This window comes from Sardina pilchardus, chromosome 2, assembly GCF_963854185.1.
Source record: "Sardina pilchardus chromosome 2, fSarPil1.1, whole genome shotgun sequence".
NCBI lineage: Eukaryota > Metazoa > Chordata > Actinopteri > Clupeiformes > Clupeidae > Sardina > Sardina pilchardus.
The window spans coordinates 914,765-940,112 of record NC_084995.1 but is presented as its reverse complement, the minus strand read 5'-3'; the positions used below and the strand labels follow the sequence as shown (position 1 = coordinate 940,112).

The following is a 25,348-nucleotide window of genomic DNA, read 5'->3' as shown; positions in this document are numbered from 1 at the left end:
AGTTCCACAGACAGACAGACAGACAGACAGACAGACAGACAGACAGACAGACAGACAGACAGACAGACAGACAGACAGACAGACAGACAGATAAATAAATACATCATTTAAAAAAAAAAAAAAAAAAAAAAAAAAAGAGAAAAAGAGCGGGAAAACGCAACAGCGGGCGAAAAGGGAGGTAGAGACCTGGGAGAGAGGGTTCTTGTGTTCTTGTGTTCTTGTGTTCTTGGGTTCTTGGGTTCTTGGGTTCTTGGGTTCTTGGGTTCTTTTCTTCAACATTCAAAGAGATGTGCACCGTTCCTGGAGTCACTGCAATACCAGGTCGATGCGTGGAGCGGACGGAGCAAGCCCCTCTTCCGTCTCCCTGTTCCAAAAATCAGATTAATATATAGTCCTCGGGTAGAGGACGTATCAGATATTAAACTGATAAGAACAGATACTACACTTGATCTTAGCCAAAAGGCCGAGAAGCGATACCCCTCGACCGTACGGGGTCCGGCGGCCCCCCGGGCGACTCACCAGACGCCGGTACTCCGCGGAGGGGCGGGGCAAGAGAAGAACGCTGACCGCCGGATGACCGCCGGACTCGGGCGAGAGGCCTCGTGGTCTGGTCTGGCGCCTGCGCAGTCGGATTTCCTAGGAGACAGCAGACGAGAGAGTTAGTTCCACAGACAGACAGACAGACAGACAGACAGACAGACAGACAGACAGACAGACAGACAGACAGACAGACAGACAGACAGACAGACAGATAAATAAATACATCATTTAAAAAAAAAAAAAAAAAAAAAAAAAAAGAGAAAAAGAGCGGGAAAACGCAACAGCGGGCGAAAAGGGAGGTAGAGACCTGGGAGAGAGGGTTCTTGTGTTCTTGTGTTCTTGTGTTCTTGGGTTCTTGGGTTCTTGGGTTCTTGGGTTCTTGGGTTCTTTTCTTCAACATTCAAAGAGATGTGCACCGTTCCTGGAGTCACTGCAATACCAGGTCGATGCGTGGAGCGGACGGAGCAAGCCCCTCTTCCGTCTCCCTGTTCCAAAAATCAGATTAATATATAGTCCTCGGGTAGAGGACGTATCAGATATTAAACTGATAAGAACAGATACTACACTTGATCTTAGCCAAAAGGCCGAGAAGCGATACCCCTCGACCGTACGGGGTCCGGCGGCCCCCCGGGCGACTCACCAGACGCCGGTACTCCGCGGAGGGGCGGGGCAAGAGAAGAACGCTGACCGCCGGATGACCGCCGGACTCGGGCGAGAGGCCTCGTGGTCTGGTCTGGCGCCTGCGCAGTCGGATTTCCTAGGAGACAGCAGACGAGAGAGTTAGTTCCACAGACAGACAGACAGACAGACAGACAGACAGACAGACAGACAGACAGACAGACAGACAGACAGACAGACAGACAGACAGACAGATAAATAAATACATCATTTAAAAAAAAAAAAAAAAAAAAAAAAAAAGAGAAAAAGAGCGGGAAAACGCAACAGCGGGCGAAAAGGGAGGTAGAGACCTGGGAGAGAGGGTTCTTGTGTTCTTGTGTTCTTGTGTTCTTGGGTTCTTGGGTTCTTGGGTTCTTGGGTTCTTGGGTTCTTTTCTTCAACATTCAAAGAGATGTGCACCGTTCCTGGAGTCACTGCAATACCAGGTCGATGCGTGGAGCGGACGGAGCAAGCCCCTCTTCCGTCTCCCTGTTCCAAAAATCAGATTAATATATAGTCCTCGGGTAGAGGACGTATCAGATATTAAACTGATAAGAACAGATACTACACTTGATCTTAGCCAAAAGGCCGAGAAGCGATACCCCTCGACCGTACGGGGTCCGGCGGCCCCCCGGGCGACTCACCAGACGCCGGTACTCCGCGGAGGGGCGGGGCAAGAGAAGAACGCTGACCGCCGGATGACCGCCGGACTCGGGCGAGAGGCCTCGTGGTCTGGTCTGGCGCCTGCGCAGTCGGATTTCCTAGGAGACAGCAGACGAGAGAGTTAGTTCCACAGACAGACAGACAGACAGACAGACAGACAGACAGACAGACAGACAGACAGACAGACAGACAGACAGACAGACAGACAGACAGATAAATAAATACATCATTTAAAAAAAAAAAAAAAAAAAAAAAAAAAGAGAAAAAGAGCGGGAAAACGCAACAGCGGGCGAAAAGGGAGGTAGAGACCTGGGAGAGAGGGTTCTTGTGTTCTTGTGTTCTTGTGTTCTTGGGTTCTTGGGTTCTTGGGTTCTTGGGTTCTTGGGTTCTTTTCTTCAACATTCAAAGAGATGTGCACCGTTCCTGGAGTCACTGCAATACCAGGTCGATGCGTGGAGCGGACGGAGCAAGCCCCTCTTCCGTCTCCCTGTTCCAAAAATCAGATTAATATATAGTCCTCGGGTAGAGGACGTATCAGATATTAAACTGATAAGAACAGATACTACACTTGATCTTAGCCAAAAGGCCGAGAAGCGATACCCCTCGACCGTACGGGGTCCGGCGGCCCCCCGGGCGACTCACCAGACGCCGGTACTCCGCGGAGGGGCGGGGCAAGAGAAGAACGCTGACCGCCGGATGACCGCCGGACTCGGGCGAGAGGCCTCGTGGTCTGGTCTGGCGCCTGCGCAGTCGGATTTCCTAGGAGACAGCAGACGAGAGAGTTAGTTCCACAGACAGACAGACAGACAGACAGACAGACAGACAGACAGACAGACAGACAGACAGACAGACAGACAGACAGACAGACAGACAGATAAATAAATACATCATTTAAAAAAAAAAAAAAAAAAAAAAAAAAAGAGAAAAAGAGCGGGAAAACGCAACAGCGGGCGAAAAGGGAGGTAGAGACCTGGGAGAGAGGGTTCTTGTGTTCTTGTGTTCTTGTGTTCTTGGGTTCTTGGGTTCTTGGGTTCTTGGGTTCTTGGGTTCTTTTCTTCAACATTCAAAGAGATGTGCACCGTTCCTGGAGTCACTGCAATACCAGGTCGATGCGTGGAGCGGACGGAGCAAGCCCCTCTTCCGTCTCCCTGTTCCAAAAATCAGATTAATATATAGTCCTCGGGTAGAGGACGTATCAGATATTAAACTGATAAGAACAGATACTACACTTGATCTTAGCCAAAAGGCCGAGAAGCGATACCCCTCGACCGTACGGGGTCCGGCGGCCCCCCGGGCGACTCACCAGACGCCGGTACTCCGCGGAGGGGCGGGGCAAGAGAAGAACGCTGACCGCCGGATGACCGCCGGACTCGGGCGAGAGGCCTCGTGGTCTGGTCTGGCGCCTGCGCAGTCGGATTTCCTAGGAGACAGCAGACGAGAGAGTTAGTTCCACAGACAGACAGACAGACAGACAGACAGACAGACAGACAGACAGACAGACAGACAGACAGACAGACAGACAGACAGACAGACAGATAAATAAATACATCATTTAAAAAAAAAAAAAAAAAAAAAAAAAAAGAGAAAAAGAGCGGGAAAACGCAACAGCGGGCGAAAAGGGAGGTAGAGACCTGGGAGAGAGGGTTCTTGTGTTCTTGTGTTCTTGTGTTCTTGGGTTCTTGGGTTCTTGGGTTCTTGGGTTCTTGGGTTCTTTTCTTCAACATTCAAAGAGATGTGCACCGTTCCTGGAGTCACTGCAATACCAGGTCGATGCGTGGAGCGGACGGAGCAAGCCCCTCTTCCGTCTCCCTGTTCCAAAAATCAGATTAATATATAGTCCTCGGGTAGAGGACGTATCAGATATTAAACTGATAAGAACAGATACTACACTTGATCTTAGCCAAAAGGCCGAGAAGCGATACCCCTCGACCGTACGGGGTCCGGCGGCCCCCCGGGCGACTCACCAGACGCCGGTACTCCGCGGAGGGGCGGGGCAAGAGAAGAACGCTGACCGCCGGATGACCGCCGGACTCGGGCGAGAGGCCTCGTGGTCTGGTCTGGCGCCTGCGCAGTCGGATTTCCTAGGAGACAGCAGACGAGAGAGTTAGTTCCACAGACAGACAGACAGACAGACAGACAGACAGACAGACAGACAGACAGACAGACAGACAGACAGACAGACAGACAGACAGACAGATAAATAAATACATCATTTAAAAAAAAAAAAAAAAAAAAAAAAAAGAGAAAAAGAGCGGGAAAACGCAACAGCGGGCGAAAAGGGAGGTAGAGACCTGGGAGAGAGGGTTCTTGTGTTCTTGTGTTCTTGTGTTCTTGGGTTCTTGGGTTCTTGGGTTCTTGGGTTCTTGGGTTCTTTTCTTCAACATTCAAAGAGATGTGCACCGTTCCTGGAGTCACTGCAATACCAGGTCGATGCGTGGAGCGGACGGAGCAAGCCCCTCTTCCGTCTCCCTGTTCCAAAAATCAGATTAATATATAGTCCTCGGGTAGAGGACGTATCAGATATTAAACTGATAAGAACAGATACTACACTTGATCTTAGCCAAAAGGCCGAGAAGCGATACCCCTCGACCGTACGGGGTCCGGCGGCCCCCCGGGCGACTCACCAGACGCCGGTACTCCGCGGAGGGGCGGGGCAAGAGAAGAACGCTGACCGCCGGATGACCGCCGGACTCGGGCGAGAGGCCTCGTGGTCTGGTCTGGCGCCTGCGCAGTCGGATTTCCTAGGAGACAGCAGACGAGAGAGTTAGTTCCACAGACAGACAGACAGACAGACAGACAGACAGACAGACAGACAGACAGACAGACAGACAGACAGACAGACAGACAGACAGACAGATAAATAAATACATCATTTAAAAAAAAAAAAAAAAAAAAAAAAAAAGAGAAAAAGAGCGGGAAAACGCAACAGCGGGCGAAAAGGGAGGTAGAGACCTGGGAGAGAGGGTTCTTGTGTTCTTGTGTTCTTGTGTTCTTGGGTTCTTGGGTTCTTGGGTTCTTGGGTTCTTGGGTTCTTTTCTTCAACATTCAAAGAGATGTGCACCGTTCCTGGAGTCACTGCAATACCAGGTCGATGCGTGGAGCGGACGGAGCAAGCCCCTCTTCCGTCTCCCTGTTCCAAAAATCAGATTAATATATAGTCCTCGGGTAGAGGACGTATCAGATATTAAACTGATAAGAACAGATACTACACTTGATCTTAGCCAAAAGGCCGAGAAGCGATACCCCTCGACCGTACGGGGTCCGGCGGCCCCCCGGGCGACTCACCAGACGCCGGTACTCCGCGGAGGGGCGGGGCAAGAGAAGAACGCTGACCGCCGGATGACCGCCGGACTCGGGCGAGAGGCCTCGTGGTCTGGTCTGGCGCCTGCGCAGTCGGATTTCCTAGGAGACAGCAGACGAGAGAGTTAGTTCCACAGACAGACAGACAGACAGACAGACAGACAGACAGACAGACAGACAGACAGACAGACAGACAGACAGACAGACAGACAGACAGATAAATAAATACATCATTTAAAAAAAAAAAAAAAAAAAAAAAAAAAGAAAAAGAGCGGGAAAACGCAACAGCGGGCGAAAAGGGAGGTAGAGACCTGGGAGAGAGGGTTCTTGTGTTCTTGTGTTCTTGTGTTCTTGGGTTCTTGGGTTCTTGGGTTCTTGGGTTCTTGGGTTCTTTTCTTCAACATTCAAAGAGATGTGCACCGTTCCTGGAGTCACTGCAATACCAGGTCGATGCGTGGAGCGGACGGAGCAAGCCCCTCTTCCGTCTCCCTGTTCCAAAAATCAGATTAATATATAGTCCTCGGGTAGAGGACGTATCAGATATTAAACTGATAAGAACAGATACTACACTTGATCTTAGCCAAAAGGCCGAGAAGCGATACCCCTCGACCGTACGGGGTCCGGCGGCCCCCCGGGCGACTCACCAGACGCCGGTACTCCGCGGAGGGGCGGGGCAAGAGAAGAACGCTGACCGCCGGATGACCGCCGGACTCGGGCGAGAGGCCTCGTGGTCTGGTCTGGCGCCTGCGCAGTCGGATTTCCTAGGAGACAGCAGACGAGAGAGTTAGTTCCACAGACAGACAGACAGACAGACAGACAGACAGACAGACAGACAGACAGACAGACAGACAGACAGACAGACAGACAGACAGACAGATAAATAAATACATCATTTAAAAAAAAAAAAAAAAAAAAAAAAAAAGAGAAAAAGAGCGGGAAAACGCAACAGCGGGCGAAAAGGGAGGTAGAGACCTGGGAGAGAGGGTTCTTGTGTTCTTGTGTTCTTGTGTTCTTGGGTTCTTGGGTTCTTGGGTTCTTGGGTTCTTGGGTTCTTTTCTTCAACATTCAAAGAGATGTGCACCGTTCCTGGAGTCACTGCAATACCAGGTCGATGCGTGGAGCGGACGGAGCAAGCCCCTCTTCCGTCTCCCTGTTCCAAAAATCAGATTAATATATAGTCCTCGGGTAGAGGACGTATCAGATATTAAACTGATAAGAACAGATACTACACTTGATCTTAGCCAAAAGGCCGAGAAGCGATACCCCTCGACCGTACGGGGTCCGGCGGCCCCCCGGGCGACTCACCAGACGCCGGTACTCCGCGGAGGGGCGGGGCAAGAGAAGAACGCTGACCGCCGGATGACCGCCGGACTCGGGCGAGAGGCCTCGTGGTCTGGTCTGGCGCCTGCGCAGTCGGATTTCCTAGGAGACAGCAGACGAGAGAGTTAGTTCCACAGACAGACAGACAGACAGACAGACAGACAGACAGACAGACAGACAGACAGACAGACAGACAGACAGACAGACAGACAGACAGATAAATAAATACATCATTTAAAAAAAAAAAAAAAAAAAAAAAAAAAGAGAAAAAGAGCGGGAAAACGCAACAGCGGGCGAAAAGGGAGGTAGAGACCTGGGAGAGAGGGTTCTTGTGTTCTTGTGTTCTTGTGTTCTTGGGTTCTTGGGTTCTTGGGTTCTTGGGTTCTTGGGTTCTTTTCTTCAACATTCAAAGAGATGTGCACCGTTCCTGGAGTCACTGCAATACCAGGTCGATGCGTGGAGCGGACGGAGCAAGCCCCTCTTCCGTCTCCCTGTTCCAAAAATCAGATTAATATATAGTCCTCGGGTAGAGGACGTATCAGATATTAAACTGATAAGAACAGATACTACACTTGATCTTAGCCAAAAGGCCGAGAAGCGATACCCCTCGACCGTACGGGGTCCGGCGGCCCCCCGGGCGACTCACCAGACGCCGGTACTCCGCGGAGGGGCGGGGCAAGAGAAGAACGCTGACCGCCGGATGACCGCCGGACTCGGGCGAGAGGCCTCGTGGTCTGGTCTGGCGCCTGCGCAGTCGGATTTCCTAGGAGACAGCAGACGAGAGAGTTAGTTCCACAGACAGACAGACAGACAGACAGACAGACAGACAGACAGACAGACAGACAGACAGACAGACAGACAGACAGACAGACAGACAGATAAATAAATACATCATTTAAAAAAAAAAAAAAAAAAAAAAAAAAAGAGAAAAAGAGCGGGAAAACGCAACAGCGGGCGAAAAGGGAGGTAGAGACCTGGGAGAGAGGGTTCTTGTGTTCTTGTGTTCTTGTGTTCTTGGGTTCTTGGGTTCTTGGGTTCTTGGGTTCTTGGGTTCTTTTCTTCAACATTCAAAGAGATGTGCACCGTTCCTGGAGTCACTGCAATACCAGGTCGATGCGTGGAGCGGACGGAGCAAGCCCCTCTTCCGTCTCCCTGTTCCAAAAATCAGATTAATATATAGTCCTCGGGTAGAGGACGTATCAGATATTAAACTGATAAGAACAGATACTACACTTGATCTTAGCCAAAAGGCCGAGAAGCGATACCCCTCGACCGTACGGGGTCCGGCGGCCCCCCGGGCGACTCACCAGACGCCGGTACTCCGCGGAGGGGCGGGGCAAGAGAAGAACGCTGACCGCCGGATGACCGCCGGACTCGGGCGAGAGGCCTCGTGGTCTGGTCTGGCGCCTGCGCAGTCGGATTTCCTAGGAGACAGCAGACGAGAGAGTTAGTTCCACAGACAGACAGACAGACAGACAGACAGACAGACAGACAGACAGACAGACAGACAGACAGACAGACAGACAGACAGACAGACAGATAAATAAATACATCATTTAAAAAAAAAAAAAAAAAAAAAAAAAAAGAGAAAAAGAGCGGGAAAACGCAACAGCGGGCGAAAAGGGAGGTAGAGACCTGGGAGAGAGGGTTCTTGTGTTCTTGTGTTCTTGTGTTCTTGGGTTCTTGGGTTCTTGGGTTCTTGGGTTCTTGGGTTCTTTTCTTCAACATTCAAAGAGATGTGCACCGTTCCTGGAGTCACTGCAATACCAGGTCGATGCGTGGAGCGGACGGAGCAAGCCCCTCTTCCGTCTCCCTGTTCCAAAAATCAGATTAATATATAGTCCTCGGGTAGAGGACGTATCAGATATTAAACTGATAAGAACAGATACTACACTTGATCTTAGCCAAAAGGCCGAGAAGCGATACCCCTCGACCGTACGGGGTCCGGCGGCCCCCCGGGCGACTCACCAGACGCCGGTACTCCGCGGAGGGGCGGGGCAAGAGAAGAACGCTGACCGCCGGATGACCGCCGGACTCGGGCGAGAGGCCTCGTGGTCTGGTCTGGCGCCTGCGCAGTCGGATTTCCTAGGAGACAGCAGACGAGAGAGTTAGTTCCACAGACAGACAGACAGACAGACAGACAGACAGACAGACAGACAGACAGACAGACAGACAGACAGACAGACAGACAGACAGACAGATAAATAAATACATCATTTAAAAAAAAAAAAAAAAAAAAAAAAAAAGAGAAAAAGAGCGGGAAAACGCAACAGCGGGCGAAAAGGGAGGTAGAGACCTGGGAGAGAGGGTTCTTGTGTTCTTGTGTTCTTGTGTTCTTGGGTTCTTGGGTTCTTGGGTTCTTGGGTTCTTGGGTTCTTTTCTTCAACATTCAAAGAGATGTGCACCGTTCCTGGAGTCACTGCAATACCAGGTCGATGCGTGGAGCGGACGGAGCAAGCCCCTCTTCCGTCTCCCTGTTCCAAAAATCAGATTAATATATAGTCCTCGGGTAGAGGACGTATCAGATATTAAACTGATAAGAACAGATACTACACTTGATCTTAGCCAAAAGGCCGAGAAGCGATACCCCTCGACCGTACGGGGTCCGGCGGCCCCCCGGGCGACTCACCAGACGCCGGTACTCCGCGGAGGGGCGGGGCAAGAGAAGAACGCTGACCGCCGGATGACCGCCGGACTCGGGCGAGAGGCCTCGTGGTCTGGTCTGGCGCCTGCGCAGTCGGATTTCCTAGGAGACAGCAGACGAGAGAGTTAGTTCCACAGACAGACAGACAGACAGACAGACAGACAGACAGACAGACAGACAGACAGACAGACAGACAGACAGACAGACAGACAGACAGATAAATAAATACATCATTTAAAAAAAAAAAAAAAAAAAAAAAAAAAGAGAAAAAGAGCGGGAAAACGCAACAGCGGGCGAAAAGGGAGGTAGAGACCTGGGAGAGAGGGTTCTTGTGTTCTTGTGTTCTTGTGTTCTTGGGTTCTTGGGTTCTTGGGTTCTTGGGTTCTTGGGTTCTTTTCTTCAACATTCAAAGAGATGTGCACCGTTCCTGGAGTCACTGCAATACCAGGTCGATGCGTGGAGCGGACGGAGCAAGCCCCTCTTCCGTCTCCCTGTTCCAAAAATCAGATTAATATATAGTCCTCGGGTAGAGGACGTATCAGATATTAAACTGATAAGAACAGATACTACACTTGATCTTAGCCAAAAGGCCGAGAAGCGATACCCCTCGACCGTACGGGGTCCGGCGGCCCCCCGGGCGACTCACCAGACGCCGGTACTCCGCGGAGGGGCGGGGCAAGAGAAGAACGCTGACCGCCGGATGACCGCCGGACTCGGGCGAGAGGCCTCGTGGTCTGGTCTGGCGCCTGCGCAGTCGGATTTCCTAGGAGACAGCAGACGAGAGAGTTAGTTCCACAGACAGACAGACAGACAGACAGACAGACAGACAGACAGACAGACAGACAGACAGACAGACAGACAGACAGACAGACAGACAGATAAATAAATACATCATTTAAAAAAAAAAAAAAAAAAAAAAAAAAAGAGAAAAAGAGCGGGAAAACGCAACAGCGGGCGAAAAGGGAGGTAGAGACCTGGGAGAGAGGGTTCTTGTGTTCTTGTGTTCTTGTGTTCTTGGGTTCTTGGGTTCTTGGGTTCTTGGGTTCTTGGGTTCTTTTCTTCAACATTCAAAGAGATGTGCACCGTTCCTGGAGTCACTGCAATACCAGGTCGATGCGTGGAGCGGACGGAGCAAGCCCCTCTTCCGTCTCCCTGTTCCAAAAATCAGATTAATATATAGTCCTCGGGTAGAGGACGTATCAGATATTAAACTGATAAGAACAGATACTACACTTGATCTTAGCCAAAAGGCCGAGAAGCGATACCCCTCGACCGTACGGGGTCCGGCGGCCCCCCGGGCGACTCACCAGACGCCGGTACTCCGCGGAGGGGCGGGGCAAGAGAAGAACGCTGACCGCCGGATGACCGCCGGACTCGGGCGAGAGGCCTCGTGGTCTGGTCTGGCGCCTGCGCAGTCGGATTTCCTAGGAGACAGCAGACGAGAGAGTTAGTTCCACAGACAGACAGACAGACAGACAGACAGACAGACAGACAGACAGACAGACAGACAGACAGACAGACAGACAGACAGACAGACAGATAAATAAATACATCATTTAAAAAAAAAAAAAAAAAAAAAAAAAAAGAGAAAAAGAGCGGGAAAACGCAACAGCGGGCGAAAAGGGAGGTAGAGACCTGGGAGAGAGGGTTCTTGTGTTCTTGTGTTCTTGTGTTCTTGGGTTCTTGGGTTCTTGGGTTCTTGGGTTCTTGGGTTCTTTTCTTCAACATTCAAAGAGATGTGCACCGTTCCTGGAGTCACTGCAATACCAGGTCGATGCGTGGAGCGGACGGAGCAAGCCCCTCTTCCGTCTCCCTGTTCCAAAAATCAGATTAATATATAGTCCTCGGGTAGAGGACGTATCAGATATTAAACTGATAAGAACAGATACTACACTTGATCTTAGCCAAAAGGCCGAGAAGCGATACCCCTCGACCGTACGGGGTCCGGCGGCCCCCCGGGCGACTCACCAGACGCCGGTACTCCGCGGAGGGGCGGGGCAAGAGAAGAACGCTGACCGCCGGATGACCGCCGGACTCGGGCGAGAGGCCTCGTGGTCTGGTCTGGCGCCTGCGCAGTCGGATTTCCTAGGAGACAGCAGACGAGAGAGTTAGTTCCACAGACAGACAGACAGACAGACAGACAGACAGACAGACAGACAGACAGACAGACAGACAGACAGACAGACAGACAGACAGACAGATAAATAAATACATCATTTAAAAAAAAAAAAAAAAAAAAAAAAAAAGAGAAAAAGAGCGGGAAAACGCAACAGCGGGCGAAAAGGGAGGTAGAGACCTGGGAGAGAGGGTTCTTGTGTTCTTGTGTTCTTGTGTTCTTGGGTTCTTGGGTTCTTGGGTTCTTGGGTTCTTGGGTTCTTTTCTTCAACATTCAAAGAGATGTGCACCGTTCCTGGAGTCACTGCAATACCAGGTCGATGCGTGGAGCGGACGGAGCAAGCCCCTCTTCCGTCTCCCTGTTCCAAAAATCAGATTAATATATAGTCCTCGGGTAGAGGACGTATCAGATATTAAACTGATAAGAACAGATACTACACTTGATCTTAGCCAAAAGGCCGAGAAGCGATACCCCTCGACCGTACGGGGTCCGGCGGCCCCCCGGGCGACTCACCAGACGCCGGTACTCCGCGGAGGGGCGGGGCAAGAGAAGAACGCTGACCGCCGGATGACCGCCGGACTCGGGCGAGAGGCCTCGTGGTCTGGTCTGGCGCCTGCGCAGTCGGATTTCCTAGGAGACAGCAGACGAGAGAGTTAGTTCCACAGACAGACAGACAGACAGACAGACAGACAGACAGACAGACAGACAGACAGACAGACAGACAGACAGACAGACAGACAGACAGATAAATAAATACATCATTTAAAAAAAAAAAAAAAAAAAAAAAAAAAGAGAAAAAGAGCGGGAAAACGCAACAGCGGGCGAAAAGGGAGGTAGAGACCTGGGAGAGAGGGTTCTTGTGTTCTTGTGTTCTTGTGTTCTTGGGTTCTTGGGTTCTTGGGTTCTTGGGTTCTTGGGTTCTTTTCTTCAACATTCAAAGAGATGTGCACCGTTCCTGGAGTCACTGCAATACCAGGTCGATGCGTGGAGCGGACGGAGCAAGCCCCTCTTCCGTCTCCCTGTTCCAAAAATCAGATTAATATATAGTCCTCGGGTAGAGGACGTATCAGATATTAAACTGATAAGAACAGATACTACACTTGATCTTAGCCAAAAGGCCGAGAAGCGATACCCCTCGACCGTACGGGGTCCGGCGGCCCCCCGGGCGACTCACCAGACGCCGGTACTCCGCGGAGGGGCGGGGCAAGAGAAGAACGCTGACCGCCGGATGACCGCCGGACTCGGGCGAGAGGCCTCGTGGTCTGGTCTGGCGCCTGCGCAGTCGGATTTCCTAGGAGACAGCAGACGAGAGAGTTAGTTCCACAGACAGACAGACAGACAGACAGACAGACAGACAGACAGACAGACAGACAGACAGACAGACAGACAGACAGACAGACAGACAGATAAATAAATACATCATTTAAAAAAAAAAAAAAAAAAAAAAAAAAAGAGAAAAAGAGCGGGAAAACGCAACAGCGGGCGAAAAGGGAGGTAGAGACCTGGGAGAGAGGGTTCTTGTGTTCTTGTGTTCTTGTGTTCTTGGGTTCTTGGGTTCTTGGGTTCTTGGGTTCTTGGGTTCTTTTCTTCAACATTCAAAGAGATGTGCACCGTTCCTGGAGTCACTGCAATACCAGGTCGATGCGTGGAGCGGACGGAGCAAGCCCCTCTTCCGTCTCCCTGTTCCAAAAATCAGATTAATATATAGTCCTCGGGTAGAGGACGTATCAGATATTAAACTGATAAGAACAGATACTACACTTGATCTTAGCCAAAAGGCCGAGAAGCGATACCCCTCGACCGTACGGGGTCCGGCGGCCCCCCGGGCGACTCACCAGACGCCGGTACTCCGCGGAGGGGCGGGGCAAGAGAAGAACGCTGACCGCCGGATGACCGCCGGACTCGGGCGAGAGGCCTCGTGGTCTGGTCTGGCGCCTGCGCAGTCGGATTTCCTAGGAGACAGCAGACGAGAGAGTTAGTTCCACAGACAGACAGACAGACAGACAGACAGACAGACAGACAGACAGACAGACAGACAGACAGACAGACAGACAGACAGACAGACAGATAAATAAATACATCATTTAAAAAAAAAAAAAAAAAAAAAAAAAAGAGAAAAAGAGCGGGAAAACGCAACAGCGGGCGAAAAGGGAGGTAGAGACCTGGGAGAGAGGGTTCTTGTGTTCTTGTGTTCTTGTGTTCTTGGGTTCTTGGGTTCTTGGGTTCTTGGGTTCTTGGGTTCTTTTCTTCAACATTCAAAGAGATGTGCACCGTTCCTGGAGTCACTGCAATACCAGGTCGATGCGTGGAGCGGACGGAGCAAGCCCCTCTTCCGTCTCCCTGTTCCAAAAATCAGATTAATATATAGTCCTCGGGTAGAGGACGTATCAGATATTAAACTGATAAGAACAGATACTACACTTGATCTTAGCCAAAAGGCCGAGAAGCGATACCCCTCGACCGTACGGGGTCCGGCGGCCCCCCGGGCGACTCACCAGACGCCGGTACTCCGCGGAGGGGCGGGGCAAGAGAAGAACGCTGACCGCCGGATGACCGCCGGACTCGGGCGAGAGGCCTCGTGGTCTGGTCTGGCGCCTGCGCAGTCGGATTTCCTAGGAGACAGCAGACGAGAGAGTTAGTTCCACAGACAGACAGACAGACAGACAGACAGACAGACAGACAGACAGACAGACAGACAGACAGACAGACAGACAGACAGACAGACAGATAAATAAATACATCATTTAAAAAAAAAAAAAAAAAAAAAAAAAAAGAGAAAAAGAGCGGGAAAACGCAACAGCGGGCGAAAAGGGAGGTAGAGACCTGGGAGAGAGGGTTCTTGTGTTCTTGTGTTCTTGTGTTCTTGGGTTCTTGGGTTCTTGGGTTCTTGGGTTCTTGGGTTCTTTTCTTCAACATTCAAAGAGATGTGCACCGTTCCTGGAGTCACTGCAATACCAGGTCGATGCGTGGAGCGGACGGAGCAAGCCCCTCTTCCGTCTCCCTGTTCCAAAAATCAGATTAATATATAGTCCTCGGGTAGAGGACGTATCAGATATTAAACTGATAAGAACAGATACTACACTTGATCTTAGCCAAAAGGCCGAGAAGCGATACCCCTCGACCGTACGGGGTCCGGCGGCCCCCCGGGCGACTCACCAGACGCCGGTACTCCGCGGAGGGGCGGGGCAAGAGAAGAACGCTGACCGCCGGATGACCGCCGGACTCGGGCGAGAGGCCTCGTGGTCTGGTCTGGCGCCTGCGCAGTCGGATTTCCTAGGAGACAGCAGACGAGAGAGTTAGTTCCACAGACAGACAGACAGACAGACAGACAGACAGACAGACAGACAGACAGACAGACAGACAGACAGACAGACAGACAGACAGACAGATAAATAAATACATCATTTAAAAAAAAAAAAAAAAAAAAAAAAAAAGAGAAAAAGAGCGGGAAAACGCAACAGCGGGCGAAAAGGGAGGTAGAGACCTGGGAGAGAGGGTTCTTGTGTTCTTGTGTTCTTGTGTTCTTGGGTTCTTGGGTTCTTGGGTTCTTGGGTTCTTGGGTTCTTTTCTTCAACATTCAAAGAGATGTGCACCGTTCCTGGAGTCACTGCAATACCAGGTCGATGCGTGGAGCGGACGGAGCAAGCCCCTCTTCCGTCTCCCTGTTCCAAAAATCAGATTAATATATAGTCCTCGGGTAGAGGACGTATCAGATATTAAACTGATAAGAACAGATACTACACTTGATCTTAGCCAAAAGGCCGAGAAGCGATACCCCTCGACCGTACGGGGTCCGGCGGCCCCCCGGGCGACTCACCAGACGCCGGTACTCCGCGGAGGGGCGGGGCAAGAGAAGAACGCTGACCGCCGGATGACCGCCGGACTCGGGCGAGAGGCCTCGTGGTCTGGTCTGGCGCCTGCGCAGTCGGATTTCCTAGGAGACAGCAGACGAGAGAGTTAGTTCCACAGACAGACAGACAGACAGACAGACAGACAGACAGACAGACAGACAGACAGACAGACAGACAGACAGACAGACAGACAGACAGATAAATAAATACATCATTTAAAAAAAAAAAAAAAAAAAAAAAAAAAGAGAAAAAGAGCGGGAAAACGCAACAGCGGGCGAAAAGGGAGGTAGAGACCTGGGAGAGAGGGTTCTTGTGTTCTTGTGTTCTTGTGTTCTTGGGTTCTTGGGTTCTTGGGTTCTTGGGTTCTTGGGTTCTTTTCTTCAACATTCAAAGAGATGTGCACCGTTCCTGGAGTCACTGCAATACCAGGTCGATGCGTGGAGCGGACGGAGCAAGCCCCTCTTCCGTCTCCCTGTTCCAAAAATCAGATTAATATATAGTCCTCGGGTAGAGGACGTATCAGATATTAAACTGATAAGAACAGATACTACACTTGATCTTAGCCAAAAGGCCGAGAAGCGATACCCCTCGACCGTACGGGGTCCGGCGGCCCCCCGGGCGACTCACCAGACGCCGGTACTCCGCGGAGGGGCGGGGCAAGAGAAGAACGCTGACCGCCGGATGACCGCCGGACTCGGGCGAGAGGCCTCGTGGTCTGGTCTGGCGCCTGCGCAGTCGGATTTCCTAGGAGACAGCAGACGAGAGAGTTAGTTCCACAGACAGACAGACAGACAGACAGACAGACAGACAGACAGACAGACAGACAGACAGACAGACAGACAGACAGACAGACAGACAGATAAATAAATACATCATTTAAAAAAAAAAAAAAAAAAAAAAAAAAAGAGAAAAAGAGCGGGAAAACGCAACAGCGGGCGAAAAGGGAGGTAGAGACCTGGGAGAGAGGGTTCTTGTGTTCTTGTGTTCTTGTGTTCTTGGGTTCTTGGGTTCTTGGGTTCTTGGGTTCTTGGGTTCTTTTCTTCAACATTCAAAGAGATGTGCACCGTTCCTGGAGTCACTGCAATACCAGGTCGATGCGTGGAGCGGACGGAGCAAGCCCCTCTTCCGTCTCCCTGTTCCAAAAATCAGATTAATATATAGTCCTCGGGTAGAGGACGTATCAGATATTAAACTGATAAGAACAGATACTACACTTGATCTTAGCCAAAAGGCCGAGAAGCGATACCCCTCGACCGTACGGGGTCCGGCGGCCCCCCGGGCGACTCACCAGACGCCGGTACTCCGCGGAGGGGCGGGGCAAGAGAAGAACGCTGACCGCCGGATGACCGCCGGACTCGGGCGAGAGGCCTCGTGGTCTGGTCTGGCGCCTGCGCAGTCGGATTTCCTAGGAGACAGCAGACGAGAGAGTTAGTTCCACAGACAGACAGACAGACAGACAGACAGACAGACAGACAGACAGACAGACAGACAGACAGACAGACAGACAGACAGACAGACAGATAAATAAATACATCATTTAAAAAAAAAAAAAAAAAAAAAAAAAAAGAGAAAAAGAGCGGGAAAACGCAACAGCGGGCGAAAAGGGAGGTAGAGACCTGGGAGAGAGGGTTCTTGTGTTCTTGTGTTCTTGTGTTCTTGGGTTCTTGGGTTCTTGGGTTCTTGGGTTCTTGGGTTCTTTTCTTCAACATTCAAAGAGATGTGCACCGTTCCTGGAGTCACTGCAATACCAGGTCGATGCGTGGAGCGGACGGAGCAAGCCCCTCTTCCGTCTCCCTGTTCCAAAAATCAGATTAATATATAGTCCTCGGGTAGAGGACGTATCAGATATTAAACTGATAAGAACAGATACTACACTTGATCTTAGCCAAAAGGCCGAGAAGCGATACCCCTCGACCGTACGGGGTCCGGCGGCCCCCCGGGCGACTCACCAGACGCCGGTACTCCGCGGAGGGGCGGGGCAAGAGAAGAACGCTGACCGCCGGATGACCGCCGGACTCGGGCGAGAGGCCTCGTGGTCTGGTCTGGCGCCTGCGCAGTCGGATTTCCTAGGAGACAGCAGACGAGAGAGTTAGTTCCACAGACAGACAGACAGACAGACAGACAGACAGACAGACAGACAGACAGACAGACAGACAGACAGACAGACAGACAGACAGACAGATAAATAAATACATCATTTAAAAAAAAAAAAAAAAAAAAAAAAAAGAGAAAAAGAGCGGGAAAACGCAACAGCGGGCGAAAAGGGAGGTAGAGACCTGGGAGAGAGGGTTCTTGTGTTCTTGTGTTCTTGTGTTCTTGGGTTCTTGGGTTCTTGGGTTCTTGGGTTCTTGGGTTCTTTTCTTCAACATTCAAAGAGATGTGCACCGTTCCTGGAGTCACTGCAATACCAGGTCGATGCGTGGAGCGGACGGAGCAAGCCCTCTTCCGTCTCCCTGTTCCAAAAATCAGATTAATATATAGTCCTCGGGTAGAGGACGTATCAGATATTAAACTGATAAGAACAGATACTACACTTGATCTTAGCCAAAAGGCCGAGAAGCGATACCCCTCGACCGTACGGGGTCCGGCGGCCCCCCGGGCGACTCACCAGACGCCGGTACTCCGCGGAGGGGCGGGGCAAGAGAAGAACGCTGACCGCCGGATGACCGCCGGACTCGGGCGAGAGGCCTCGTGGTCTGGTCTGGCGCCTGCGCAGTCGGATTTCCTAGGAGACAGCAGACGAGAGAGTTAGTTCCACAGACAGACAGACAGACAGACAGACAGACAGACAGACAGACAGACAGACAGACAGACAGACAGACAGACAGACAGACAGACAGATAAATAAATACATCATTTAAAAAAAAAAAAAAAAAAAAAAAAAAAGAGAAAAAGAGCGGGAAAACGCAACAGCGGGCGAAAAGGGAGGTAGAGACCTGGGAGAGAGGGTTCTTGTGTTCTTGTGTTCTTGTGTTCTTGGGTTCTTGGGTTCTTGGGTTCTTGGGTTCTTGGGTTCTTTTCTTCAACATTCAAAGAGATGTGCACCGTTCCTGGAGTCACTGCAATACCAGGTCGATGCGTGGAGCGGACGGAGCAAGCCCCTCTTCCGTCTCCCTGTTCCAAAAATCAGATTAATATATAGTCCTCGGGTAGAGGACGTATCAGATATTAAACTGATAAGAACAGATACTACACTTGATCTTAGCCAAAAGGCCGAGAAGCGATACCCCTCGACCGTACGGGGTCCGGCGGCCCCCCGGGCGACTCACCAGACGCCGGTACTCCGCGGAGGGGCGGGGCAAGAGAAGAACGCTGACCGCCGGATGACCGCCGGACTCGGGCGAGAGGCCTCGTGGTCTGGTCTGGCGCCTGCGCAGTCGGATTTCCTAGGAGACAGCAGACGAGAGAGTTAGTTCCACAGACAGACAGACAGACAGACAGACAGACAGACAGACAGACAGACAGACAGACAGACAGACAGACAGACAGACAGATAAATAAATACATCATTTAAAAAAAAAAAAAAAAAAAAAAAAAGAGAAAAGAGCGGGAAAACGCAACAGCGGGCGAAAAGGGAGGTAGAGACCTGGGAGAGAGGGTTCTTGTGTTCTTGTGTTCTTGTGTTCTTGGGTTCTTGGGTTCTTGGGTTCTTGGGTTCTTGGGTTCTTTTCTTCAACATTCAAAGAGATGTGCACCGTTCCTGGAGTCACTGCAATACCAGGTCGATGCGTGGAGCGGACGGAGCAAGCCCCTCTTCCGTCTCCCTGTTCCAAAAATCAGATTAATATATAGTCCTCGGGTAGAGGACGTATCAGATATTAAACTGATAAGAACAGATACTACACTTGATCTTAGCCAAAAGGCCGAGAAGCGATACCCCTCGACCGTACGGGGTCCGGCGGCCCCCCGGGCGACTCACCAGACGCCGGTACTCCGCGGAGGGGCGGGGCAAGAGAAGAACGCTGACCGCCGGATGACCGCCGGACTCGGGCGAGAGGCCTCGTGGTCTGGTCTGGCGCCTGCGCAGTCGGATTTCCTAGGAGACAGCAGACGAGAGAGTTAGTTCCACAGACAGACAGACAGACAGACAGACAGACAGACAGACAGACAGACAGACAGACAGACAGACAGACAGACAGACAGACAGACAGATAAATAAATACATCATTTAAAAAAAAAAAAAAAAAAAAAAAAAAAGAGAAAAAGAGCGGGAAAACGCAACAGCGGGCGAAAAGGGAGGTAGAGACCTGGGAGAGAGGGTTCTTGTGTTCTTGTGTTCTTGTGTCTTGGGTTCTTGGGTTCTTGGGTTCTTGGGTTCTTGGGTTCTTTTCTTCAACATTCAAAGAGATGTGCACCGTTCCTGGAGTCACTGCAATACCAGTCGATGCGTGGAGCGGACGGAGCAAGCCCCTCTTCCGTCTCCCTGTTCCAAAAATCAGATTAATATATAGTCCTCGGGTAGAGGACGTATCAGATATTAAACTGATAAGAACAGATACTACACTTGATCTTAGCCAAAAGGCCGAGAAGCGATACCCCTCGACCGTACGGGGTCCGGCGGCCCCCCGGGCGACTCACCAGACGCCGGTACTCCGCGGAGGGGCGGGGCAAGAGAAGAACGCTGACCGCCGGATGACCGCCGGACTCGGGCGAGAGGCCTCGTGGTCTGGTCTGGCGCCTGCGCAGTCGGATTTCCTAGGAGACAGCAGACGAGAGAGTAGTTCCACAGACAGACAGACAGACAGACAGACAGACAGACAGACAGACAGACAGACAGACAGACAGACAGACAGACAGACAGACAGACAGATAAATAAATACATCATTTAAAAAAAAAAAAAAAAAAAAAAAAAAAGAGAAAAAGAGCGGGAAAACGCAACAGCGGGCGAAAAGGGAGGTAGAGACCTGGGAGAGAGGGTTCTTGTGTTCTTGTGTTCTTGTGTTCTTGGGTTCTTGGGTTCTTGGGTTCTTGGTTCTTGGGTTCTTTTCTTCAACATTCAAAGAGATGTGCACCGTTCCTGGAGTCACTGCAATACCAGGTCGATGCGTGGAGCGGACGGAGCAAGCCCCTCTTCCGTCTCCCTGTTCCAAAAATCAGATTAATATATAGTCCTCGGGTAGAGGACGTATCAGATATTAAACTGATAAGAACAGATACTACACTTGATCTTAGCCAAAAGGCCGAGAAGCGATACCCCTCGACCGTACGGGGTCCGGCGGCCCCCCGGGCGACTCACCAGACGCCGGTACTCCGCGGAGGGCGGGGCAAGAGAAGAACGCTGACCGCCGGATGACCGCCGGACTCGGGCGAGAGGCCTCGTGGTCTGGTCTGGCGCCTGCGCAGTCGGATTTCCTAGGAGACAGCAGACGAGAGAGTTAGTTCCACAGACAGACAGACAGACAGACAGACAGACAGACAGACAGACAGACAGACAGACAGACAGACAGACAGACAGACAGACAGACAGATAAATAAATACATCATTTAAAAAAAAAAAAAAAAAAAAAAAAAAAGAGAAAAAGAGCGGGAAAACGCAACAGCGGGCGAAAAGGGAGGTAGAGACCTGGGAGAGAGGGTTCTTGTGTTCTTGTGTTCTTGTGTTCTTGGGTTCTTGGGTTCTTGGGTTCTTGGGTTCTTGGGTTCTTTTCTTCAACATTCAAAGAGATGTGCACCGTTCCTGGAGTCACTGCAATACCAGGTCGATGCGTGGAGCGGACGGAGCAAGCCCCTCTTCCGTCTCCCTGTTTCCAAAAATCAGATTAATATATAGTCCTCGGGTAGAGGACGTATCAGATATTAAACTGATAAGAACAGATACTACACTTGATCTTAGCCAAAAGGCCGAGAAGCGATACCCCTCGACCGTACGGGGTCGGCGGCCCCCCGGGCGACTCACCAGACGCCGGTACTCCGCGGAGGGGGCGGGGCAAGAGAAGAACGCTGACCGCCGGATGACCGCCGGACTCGGGCGAGAGGCCTCGTGGTCTGGTCTGGCGCCTGCGCAGTCGGATTTCCTAGGAGACAGCAGACGAGAGAGTTAGTTCCACAGACAGACAGACAGACAGACAGACAGACAGACAGACAGACAGACAGACAGACAGACAGACAGACAGACAGACAGATAAATAAATACATCATTTAAAAAAAAAAAAAAAAAAAAAAAAAAAAAGAGAAAAAGAGCGGGAAAACGCAACAGCGGGCGAAAAGGGAGGTAGAGACCTGGAGAGAGGGTTCTTGTGTTCTTGTGTTCTTGTGTTCTTGGGTTCTTGGGTTCTTGGGTTCTTGGGTTCTTGGGTTCTTTTCTTCAACATTCAAAGAGATGTGCACCGTTCCTGGAGTCACTGCAATACCAGGTCGATGCGTGGAGCGGACGGAGCAAGCCCCTCTTCCGTCTCCCTGTTCCAAAAATCAGATTAATATATAGTCCTCGGGTAGAGGACGTATCAGATATTAAACTGATAAGACAGATACTACACTTGATCTTAGCCAAAAGGCCGAGAAGCGATACCCCTCGACCGTACGGGGTCCGGCGGCCCCCCGGGCGACTCACCAGACGCCGGTACTCCGCGGAGGGGCGGGGCAAGAGAAGAACGCTGACCGCCGGATGACCGCCGGACTCGGGCGAGAGGCCTCGTGGTCTGGTCTGGCGCCTGCGCAGTCGGATTTCCTAGGAGACAGCAGACGAGAGAGTTAGTTCCACAGACAGACAGACAGACAGACAGACAGACAGACAGACAGACAGACAGACAGACAGACAGACAGACAGACAGACAGACAGACAGATAAATAAATACATCATTTAAAAAAAAAAAAAAAAAAAAAAAAAGAGAAAAAGAGCGGGAAAACGCAACAGCGGGCGAAAAGGGAGGTAGAGACCTGGGAGAGAGGGTTCTTGTGTTCTTGTGTTCTTGTGTTCTTGGGTTCTTGGGTTCTTGGGTTCTTGGGTTCTTGGGTTCTTTTCTTCAACATTCAAAGAGATGTGCACCGTTCCTGGAGTCACTGCAATACCAGGTCGATGCGTGGAGCGGACGGAGCAAGCCCTCTTCCGTCTCCCTGTTCCAAAAATCAGATTAATATATAGTCCTCGGGTAGAGGACGTATCAGATATTAAACTGATAAGAACAGATACTACACTTGATCTTAGCCAAAAGGCCGAGAAGCGATACCCCTCGACCGTACGGGGTCCGGCGGCCCCCCGGGCGACTCACCAGACGCCGGTACCTCCGCGGAGGGGCGGGGCAAGAGAAGAACGCTGACCGCCGGATGACCGCCGGACTCGGGCGAGAGGCCTCGTGGTCTGGTCTGGCGCCTGCGCAGTCGGATTTCCTAGGAGACAGCAGACGAGAGAGTTAGTTCCACAGACAGACAGACAGACAGACAGACAGACAGACAGACAGACAGACAGACAGACAGACAGACAGACAGACAGACAGACAGACAGATAAATAAATACATCATTTAAAAAAAAAAAAAAAAAAAAAAAAAAGAGAAAAAGAGCGGAAAACGCAACAGCGGGCGAAAAGGGAGGTAGAGACCTGGGAGAGAGGGTTCTTGTGTTCTTGTGTTCTTGTGTTCTTGGGTTCTTGGGTTCTTGGGTTCTTGGGTTCTTGGGTTCTTTTCTTCAACATTCAAAGAGATGTGCACCGTTCCTGGAGTCACTGCAATACCAGGTCGATGCGTGGAGCGGACGGAGCAAGCCCCTCTTCCGTCTCCCTGTTCCAAAAATCAGATTAATATATAGTCCTCGGGTAGAGGACGTATCAGATATTAAACTGATAAGAACAGATACTACACTTGATCTTAGCCAAAAGGCCGAGAAGCGATACCCCTCGACCGTACGGGGTCCGGCGGCCCCCCGGGCGACTCACCAGACGCCGGTACTCCGCGGAGGGGCGGGGCAAGAGAAGAACGCTGACCGCCGGATGACCGCCGGACTCGGGCGAGAGGCCTCGTGGTCTGGTCTGGCGCCTGCGCAGTCGGATTTCCTAGGAGACAGCAGACGAGAGAGTTAGTTCCACAGACAGACAGACAGACAGACAGACAGACAGACAGACAGACAGACAGACAGACAGACAGACAGACAGACAGACAGACAGACAGATAAATAAATACATCATTTAAAAAAAAAAAAAAAAAAAAAAAAAAAGAGAAAAAGAGCGGGAAAACGCAACAGCGGGCGAAAAGGGAGGTAGAGACCTGGGAGAGAGGGTTCTTGTGTTCTTGTGTTCTTGTGTTCTTGGGTTCTTGGGTTCTTGGGTTCTTGGGTTCTTGGGTTCTTTTCTTCAACATTCAAAGAGATGTGCACCGTTCCTGGAGTCACTGCAATACCAGGTCGATGCGTGGAGCGGACGGAGCAAGCCCCTCTTCCGTCTCCCTGTTCCAAAAATCAGATTAATATATAGTCCTCGGGTAGAGGACGTATCAGATATTAAACTGATAAGAACAGATACTACACTTGATCTTAGCCAAAAGGCCGAGAAGCGATACCCCTCGACCGTACGGGGTCCGGCGGCCCCCCGGGCGACTCACCAGACGCCGGTACTCCGCGGAGGGGCGGGGCAAGAGAAGAACGCTGACCGCCGGATGACCGCCGGACTCGGGCGAGAGGCCTCGTGGTCTGGTCTGGCGCCTGCGCAGTCGGATTTCCTAGGAGACAGCAGACGAGAGAGTTAGTTCCACAGACAGACAGACAGACAGACAGACAGACAGACAGACAGACAGACAGACAGACAGACAGACAGACAGACAGACAGACAGACAGATAAATAAATACATCATTTAAAAAAAAAAAAAAAAAAAAAAAAAGAGAAAAAGAGCGGGAAAACGCAACAGCGGGCGAAAAGGGAGGTAGAGACCTGGGAGAGAGGGTTCTTGTGTTCTTGTGTTCTTGTGTTCTTGGGTTCTTGGGTTCTTGGGTTCTTGGGTTCTTGGGTTCTTTTCTTCAACATTCAAAGAGATGTGCACCGTTCCTGGAGTCACTGCAATACCAGGTCGATGCGTGGAGCGGACGGAGCAAGCCCCTCTTCCGTCTCCCTGTTCCAAAAATCAGATTAATATATAGTCCTCGGGTAGAGGACGTATCAGATATTAAACTGATAAGAACAGATACTACACTTGATCTTAGCCAAAAGGCCGAGAAGCGATACCCCTCGACCGTACGGGGTCCGGCGGCCCCCCGGGCGACTCACCAGACGCCGGTACTCCGCGGAGGGGCGGGGCAAGAGAAGAACGCTGACCGCCGGATGACCGCCGGACTCGGGCGAGAGGCCTCGTGGTCTGGTCTGGCGCCTGCGCAGTCGGATTTCCTAGGAGACAGCAGACGAGAGAGTTAGTTCCACAGACAGACAGACAGACAGACAGACAGACAGACAGACAGACAGACAGACAGACAGACAGACAGACAGACAGACAGATAAATAAATACATCATTTAAAAAAAAAAAAAAAAAAAAAAAAAAGAGAAAAAGAGCGGGAAAACGCAACAGCGGGCGAAAAGGGAGGTAGAGACCTGGGAGAGAGGGTTCTTGTGTTCTTGTGTTCTTGTGTTCTTGGGTTCTTGGGTTCTTGGGTTCTTGGGTTCTTGGGTTCTTTTCTTCAACATTCAAAGAGATGTGCACCGTTCCTGGAGTCACTGCAATACCAGGTCGATGCGTGGAGCGGACGGAGCAAGCCCCTCTTCCGTCTCCCTGTTCCAAAAATCAGATTAATATATAGTCCTCGGGTAGAGGACGTATCAGATATTAAACTGATAAGAACAGATACTACACTTGATCTTAGCCAAAAGGCCGAGAAGCGATACCCCTCGACCGTACGGGGTCCGGCGGCCCCCCGGGCGACTCACCAGACGCCGGTACTCCGCGGAGGGGCGGGGCAAGAGAAGAACGCTGACCGCCGGATGACCGCCGGACTCGGGCGAGAGGCCTCGTGGTCTGGTCTGGCGCCTGCGCAGTCGGATTTCCTAGGAGACAGCAGACGAGAGAGTTAGTTCCACAGACAGACAGACAGACAGACAGACAGACAGACAGACAGACAGACAGACAGACAGACAGACAGACAGACAGACAGATAAATAAATACATCATTTAAAAAAAAAAAAAAAAAAAAAAAAAAAGAGAAAAAGAGCGGGAAAACGCAACAGCGGGCGAAAAGGGAGGTAGAGACCTGGGAGAGAGGGTTCTTGTGTTCTTGTGTTCTTGTGTTCTTGGGTTCTTGGGTTCTTGGGTTCTTGGGTTCTTGGGTTCTTTTCTTCAACATTCA

General features: G+C 51.0%; 38 non-coding genes across 38 annotated transcripts; all 38 read right to left on the bottom strand.

The window, feature by feature from the left end:
• Positions 1 to 284: 284 nt before the first annotated feature.
• Positions 285 to 475, bottom strand: LOC134075585 (U2 spliceosomal RNA). Its single transcript, XR_009938324.1, has one exon. It is a non-coding gene; the product is annotated as a U2 spliceosomal RNA (small nuclear RNA).
• A 470-nt stretch (positions 476 to 945) lies between these two features.
• LOC134075584 (U2 spliceosomal RNA) lies at positions 946 to 1,136 on the bottom strand. The gene has a single exon (XR_009938323.1). It is a non-coding gene; the product is annotated as a U2 spliceosomal RNA (small nuclear RNA).
• A 470-nt stretch (positions 1,137 to 1,606) lies between these two features.
• Positions 1,607 to 1,797, bottom strand: LOC134075583 (U2 spliceosomal RNA). The gene has a single exon (XR_009938322.1). It is a non-coding gene; the product is annotated as a U2 spliceosomal RNA (small nuclear RNA).
• A 470-nt stretch (positions 1,798 to 2,267) lies between these two features.
• On the bottom strand, positions 2,268 to 2,458 carry LOC134075582 (U2 spliceosomal RNA). The gene has a single exon (XR_009938321.1). It is a non-coding gene; the product is annotated as a U2 spliceosomal RNA (small nuclear RNA).
• A 470-nt stretch (positions 2,459 to 2,928) lies between these two features.
• LOC134075581 (U2 spliceosomal RNA) lies at positions 2,929 to 3,119 on the bottom strand. The gene has a single exon (XR_009938320.1). It is a non-coding gene; the product is annotated as a U2 spliceosomal RNA (small nuclear RNA).
• A 470-nt stretch (positions 3,120 to 3,589) lies between these two features.
• Positions 3,590 to 3,780, bottom strand: LOC134075580 (U2 spliceosomal RNA). Its single transcript, XR_009938319.1, has one exon. It is a non-coding gene; the product is annotated as a U2 spliceosomal RNA (small nuclear RNA).
• A 469-nt stretch (positions 3,781 to 4,249) lies between these two features.
• Positions 4,250 to 4,440, bottom strand: LOC134075579 (U2 spliceosomal RNA). Its single transcript, XR_009938318.1, has one exon. It is a non-coding gene; the product is annotated as a U2 spliceosomal RNA (small nuclear RNA).
• A 470-nt stretch (positions 4,441 to 4,910) lies between these two features.
• Positions 4,911 to 5,101, bottom strand: LOC134075577 (U2 spliceosomal RNA). Its single transcript, XR_009938317.1, has one exon. It is a non-coding gene; the product is annotated as a U2 spliceosomal RNA (small nuclear RNA).
• A 468-nt stretch (positions 5,102 to 5,569) lies between these two features.
• On the bottom strand, positions 5,570 to 5,760 carry LOC134075576 (U2 spliceosomal RNA). Its single transcript, XR_009938316.1, has one exon. It is a non-coding gene; the product is annotated as a U2 spliceosomal RNA (small nuclear RNA).
• A 470-nt stretch (positions 5,761 to 6,230) lies between these two features.
• On the bottom strand, positions 6,231 to 6,421 carry LOC134075575 (U2 spliceosomal RNA). Its single transcript, XR_009938315.1, has one exon. It is a non-coding gene; the product is annotated as a U2 spliceosomal RNA (small nuclear RNA).
• Positions 6,422 to 6,891: 470 nt separating this feature from the next.
• Positions 6,892 to 7,082, bottom strand: LOC134075573 (U2 spliceosomal RNA). Its single transcript, XR_009938313.1, has one exon. It is a non-coding gene; the product is annotated as a U2 spliceosomal RNA (small nuclear RNA).
• Positions 7,083 to 7,552: 470 nt separating this feature from the next.
• LOC134075572 (U2 spliceosomal RNA) lies at positions 7,553 to 7,743 on the bottom strand. The gene has a single exon (XR_009938312.1). It is a non-coding gene; the product is annotated as a U2 spliceosomal RNA (small nuclear RNA).
• Positions 7,744 to 8,213: 470 nt separating this feature from the next.
• LOC134075571 (U2 spliceosomal RNA) lies at positions 8,214 to 8,404 on the bottom strand. The gene has a single exon (XR_009938311.1). It is a non-coding gene; the product is annotated as a U2 spliceosomal RNA (small nuclear RNA).
• Positions 8,405 to 8,874: 470 nt separating this feature from the next.
• Positions 8,875 to 9,065, bottom strand: LOC134075570 (U2 spliceosomal RNA). The gene has a single exon (XR_009938310.1). It is a non-coding gene; the product is annotated as a U2 spliceosomal RNA (small nuclear RNA).
• A 470-nt stretch (positions 9,066 to 9,535) lies between these two features.
• On the bottom strand, positions 9,536 to 9,726 carry LOC134075569 (U2 spliceosomal RNA). The gene has a single exon (XR_009938309.1). It is a non-coding gene; the product is annotated as a U2 spliceosomal RNA (small nuclear RNA).
• Positions 9,727 to 10,196: 470 nt separating this feature from the next.
• On the bottom strand, positions 10,197 to 10,387 carry LOC134075568 (U2 spliceosomal RNA). The gene has a single exon (XR_009938308.1). It is a non-coding gene; the product is annotated as a U2 spliceosomal RNA (small nuclear RNA).
• Positions 10,388 to 10,857: 470 nt separating this feature from the next.
• LOC134075567 (U2 spliceosomal RNA) lies at positions 10,858 to 11,048 on the bottom strand. The gene has a single exon (XR_009938307.1). It is a non-coding gene; the product is annotated as a U2 spliceosomal RNA (small nuclear RNA).
• Positions 11,049 to 11,518: 470 nt separating this feature from the next.
• Positions 11,519 to 11,709, bottom strand: LOC134075566 (U2 spliceosomal RNA). The gene has a single exon (XR_009938306.1). It is a non-coding gene; the product is annotated as a U2 spliceosomal RNA (small nuclear RNA).
• A 470-nt stretch (positions 11,710 to 12,179) lies between these two features.
• On the bottom strand, positions 12,180 to 12,370 carry LOC134075565 (U2 spliceosomal RNA). Its single transcript, XR_009938305.1, has one exon. It is a non-coding gene; the product is annotated as a U2 spliceosomal RNA (small nuclear RNA).
• A 470-nt stretch (positions 12,371 to 12,840) lies between these two features.
• On the bottom strand, positions 12,841 to 13,031 carry LOC134075564 (U2 spliceosomal RNA). The gene has a single exon (XR_009938304.1). It is a non-coding gene; the product is annotated as a U2 spliceosomal RNA (small nuclear RNA).
• A 469-nt stretch (positions 13,032 to 13,500) lies between these two features.
• On the bottom strand, positions 13,501 to 13,691 carry LOC134075561 (U2 spliceosomal RNA). The gene has a single exon (XR_009938302.1). It is a non-coding gene; the product is annotated as a U2 spliceosomal RNA (small nuclear RNA).
• A 470-nt stretch (positions 13,692 to 14,161) lies between these two features.
• On the bottom strand, positions 14,162 to 14,352 carry LOC134075560 (U2 spliceosomal RNA). Its single transcript, XR_009938301.1, has one exon. It is a non-coding gene; the product is annotated as a U2 spliceosomal RNA (small nuclear RNA).
• A 470-nt stretch (positions 14,353 to 14,822) lies between these two features.
• LOC134075559 (U2 spliceosomal RNA) lies at positions 14,823 to 15,013 on the bottom strand. The gene has a single exon (XR_009938300.1). It is a non-coding gene; the product is annotated as a U2 spliceosomal RNA (small nuclear RNA).
• Positions 15,014 to 15,483: 470 nt separating this feature from the next.
• Positions 15,484 to 15,674, bottom strand: LOC134075558 (U2 spliceosomal RNA). The gene has a single exon (XR_009938299.1). It is a non-coding gene; the product is annotated as a U2 spliceosomal RNA (small nuclear RNA).
• A 470-nt stretch (positions 15,675 to 16,144) lies between these two features.
• Positions 16,145 to 16,335, bottom strand: LOC134075557 (U2 spliceosomal RNA). The gene has a single exon (XR_009938298.1). It is a non-coding gene; the product is annotated as a U2 spliceosomal RNA (small nuclear RNA).
• A 470-nt stretch (positions 16,336 to 16,805) lies between these two features.
• Positions 16,806 to 16,996, bottom strand: LOC134075556 (U2 spliceosomal RNA). Its single transcript, XR_009938297.1, has one exon. It is a non-coding gene; the product is annotated as a U2 spliceosomal RNA (small nuclear RNA).
• A 469-nt stretch (positions 16,997 to 17,465) lies between these two features.
• On the bottom strand, positions 17,466 to 17,655 carry LOC134075715 (U2 spliceosomal RNA). The gene has a single exon (XR_009938449.1). It is a non-coding gene; the product is annotated as a U2 spliceosomal RNA (small nuclear RNA).
• A 470-nt stretch (positions 17,656 to 18,125) lies between these two features.
• On the bottom strand, positions 18,126 to 18,316 carry LOC134075555 (U2 spliceosomal RNA). The gene has a single exon (XR_009938296.1). It is a non-coding gene; the product is annotated as a U2 spliceosomal RNA (small nuclear RNA).
• A 459-nt stretch (positions 18,317 to 18,775) lies between these two features.
• LOC134075554 (U2 spliceosomal RNA) lies at positions 18,776 to 18,966 on the bottom strand. The gene has a single exon (XR_009938295.1). It is a non-coding gene; the product is annotated as a U2 spliceosomal RNA (small nuclear RNA).
• A 469-nt stretch (positions 18,967 to 19,435) lies between these two features.
• On the bottom strand, positions 19,436 to 19,625 carry LOC134075717 (U2 spliceosomal RNA). Its single transcript, XR_009938451.1, has one exon. It is a non-coding gene; the product is annotated as a U2 spliceosomal RNA (small nuclear RNA).
• Positions 19,626 to 20,093: 468 nt separating this feature from the next.
• Positions 20,094 to 20,284, bottom strand: LOC134075553 (U2 spliceosomal RNA). The gene has a single exon (XR_009938294.1). It is a non-coding gene; the product is annotated as a U2 spliceosomal RNA (small nuclear RNA).
• Positions 20,285 to 20,753: 469 nt separating this feature from the next.
• Positions 20,754 to 20,945, bottom strand: LOC134075712 (U2 spliceosomal RNA). Its single transcript, XR_009938446.1, has one exon. It is a non-coding gene; the product is annotated as a U2 spliceosomal RNA (small nuclear RNA).
• A 463-nt stretch (positions 20,946 to 21,408) lies between these two features.
• On the bottom strand, positions 21,409 to 21,598 carry LOC134075720 (U2 spliceosomal RNA). The gene has a single exon (XR_009938454.1). It is a non-coding gene; the product is annotated as a U2 spliceosomal RNA (small nuclear RNA).
• A 468-nt stretch (positions 21,599 to 22,066) lies between these two features.
• LOC134075714 (U2 spliceosomal RNA) lies at positions 22,067 to 22,256 on the bottom strand. Its single transcript, XR_009938448.1, has one exon. It is a non-coding gene; the product is annotated as a U2 spliceosomal RNA (small nuclear RNA).
• Positions 22,257 to 22,725: 469 nt separating this feature from the next.
• On the bottom strand, positions 22,726 to 22,916 carry LOC134075552 (U2 spliceosomal RNA). Its single transcript, XR_009938293.1, has one exon. It is a non-coding gene; the product is annotated as a U2 spliceosomal RNA (small nuclear RNA).
• Positions 22,917 to 23,386: 470 nt separating this feature from the next.
• LOC134075549 (U2 spliceosomal RNA) lies at positions 23,387 to 23,577 on the bottom strand. Its single transcript, XR_009938291.1, has one exon. It is a non-coding gene; the product is annotated as a U2 spliceosomal RNA (small nuclear RNA).
• A 468-nt stretch (positions 23,578 to 24,045) lies between these two features.
• On the bottom strand, positions 24,046 to 24,236 carry LOC134075548 (U2 spliceosomal RNA). Its single transcript, XR_009938290.1, has one exon. It is a non-coding gene; the product is annotated as a U2 spliceosomal RNA (small nuclear RNA).
• Positions 24,237 to 24,697: 461 nt separating this feature from the next.
• On the bottom strand, positions 24,698 to 24,888 carry LOC134075547 (U2 spliceosomal RNA). The gene has a single exon (XR_009938289.1). It is a non-coding gene; the product is annotated as a U2 spliceosomal RNA (small nuclear RNA).
• Positions 24,889 to 25,348: the final 460 nt, after the last annotated feature.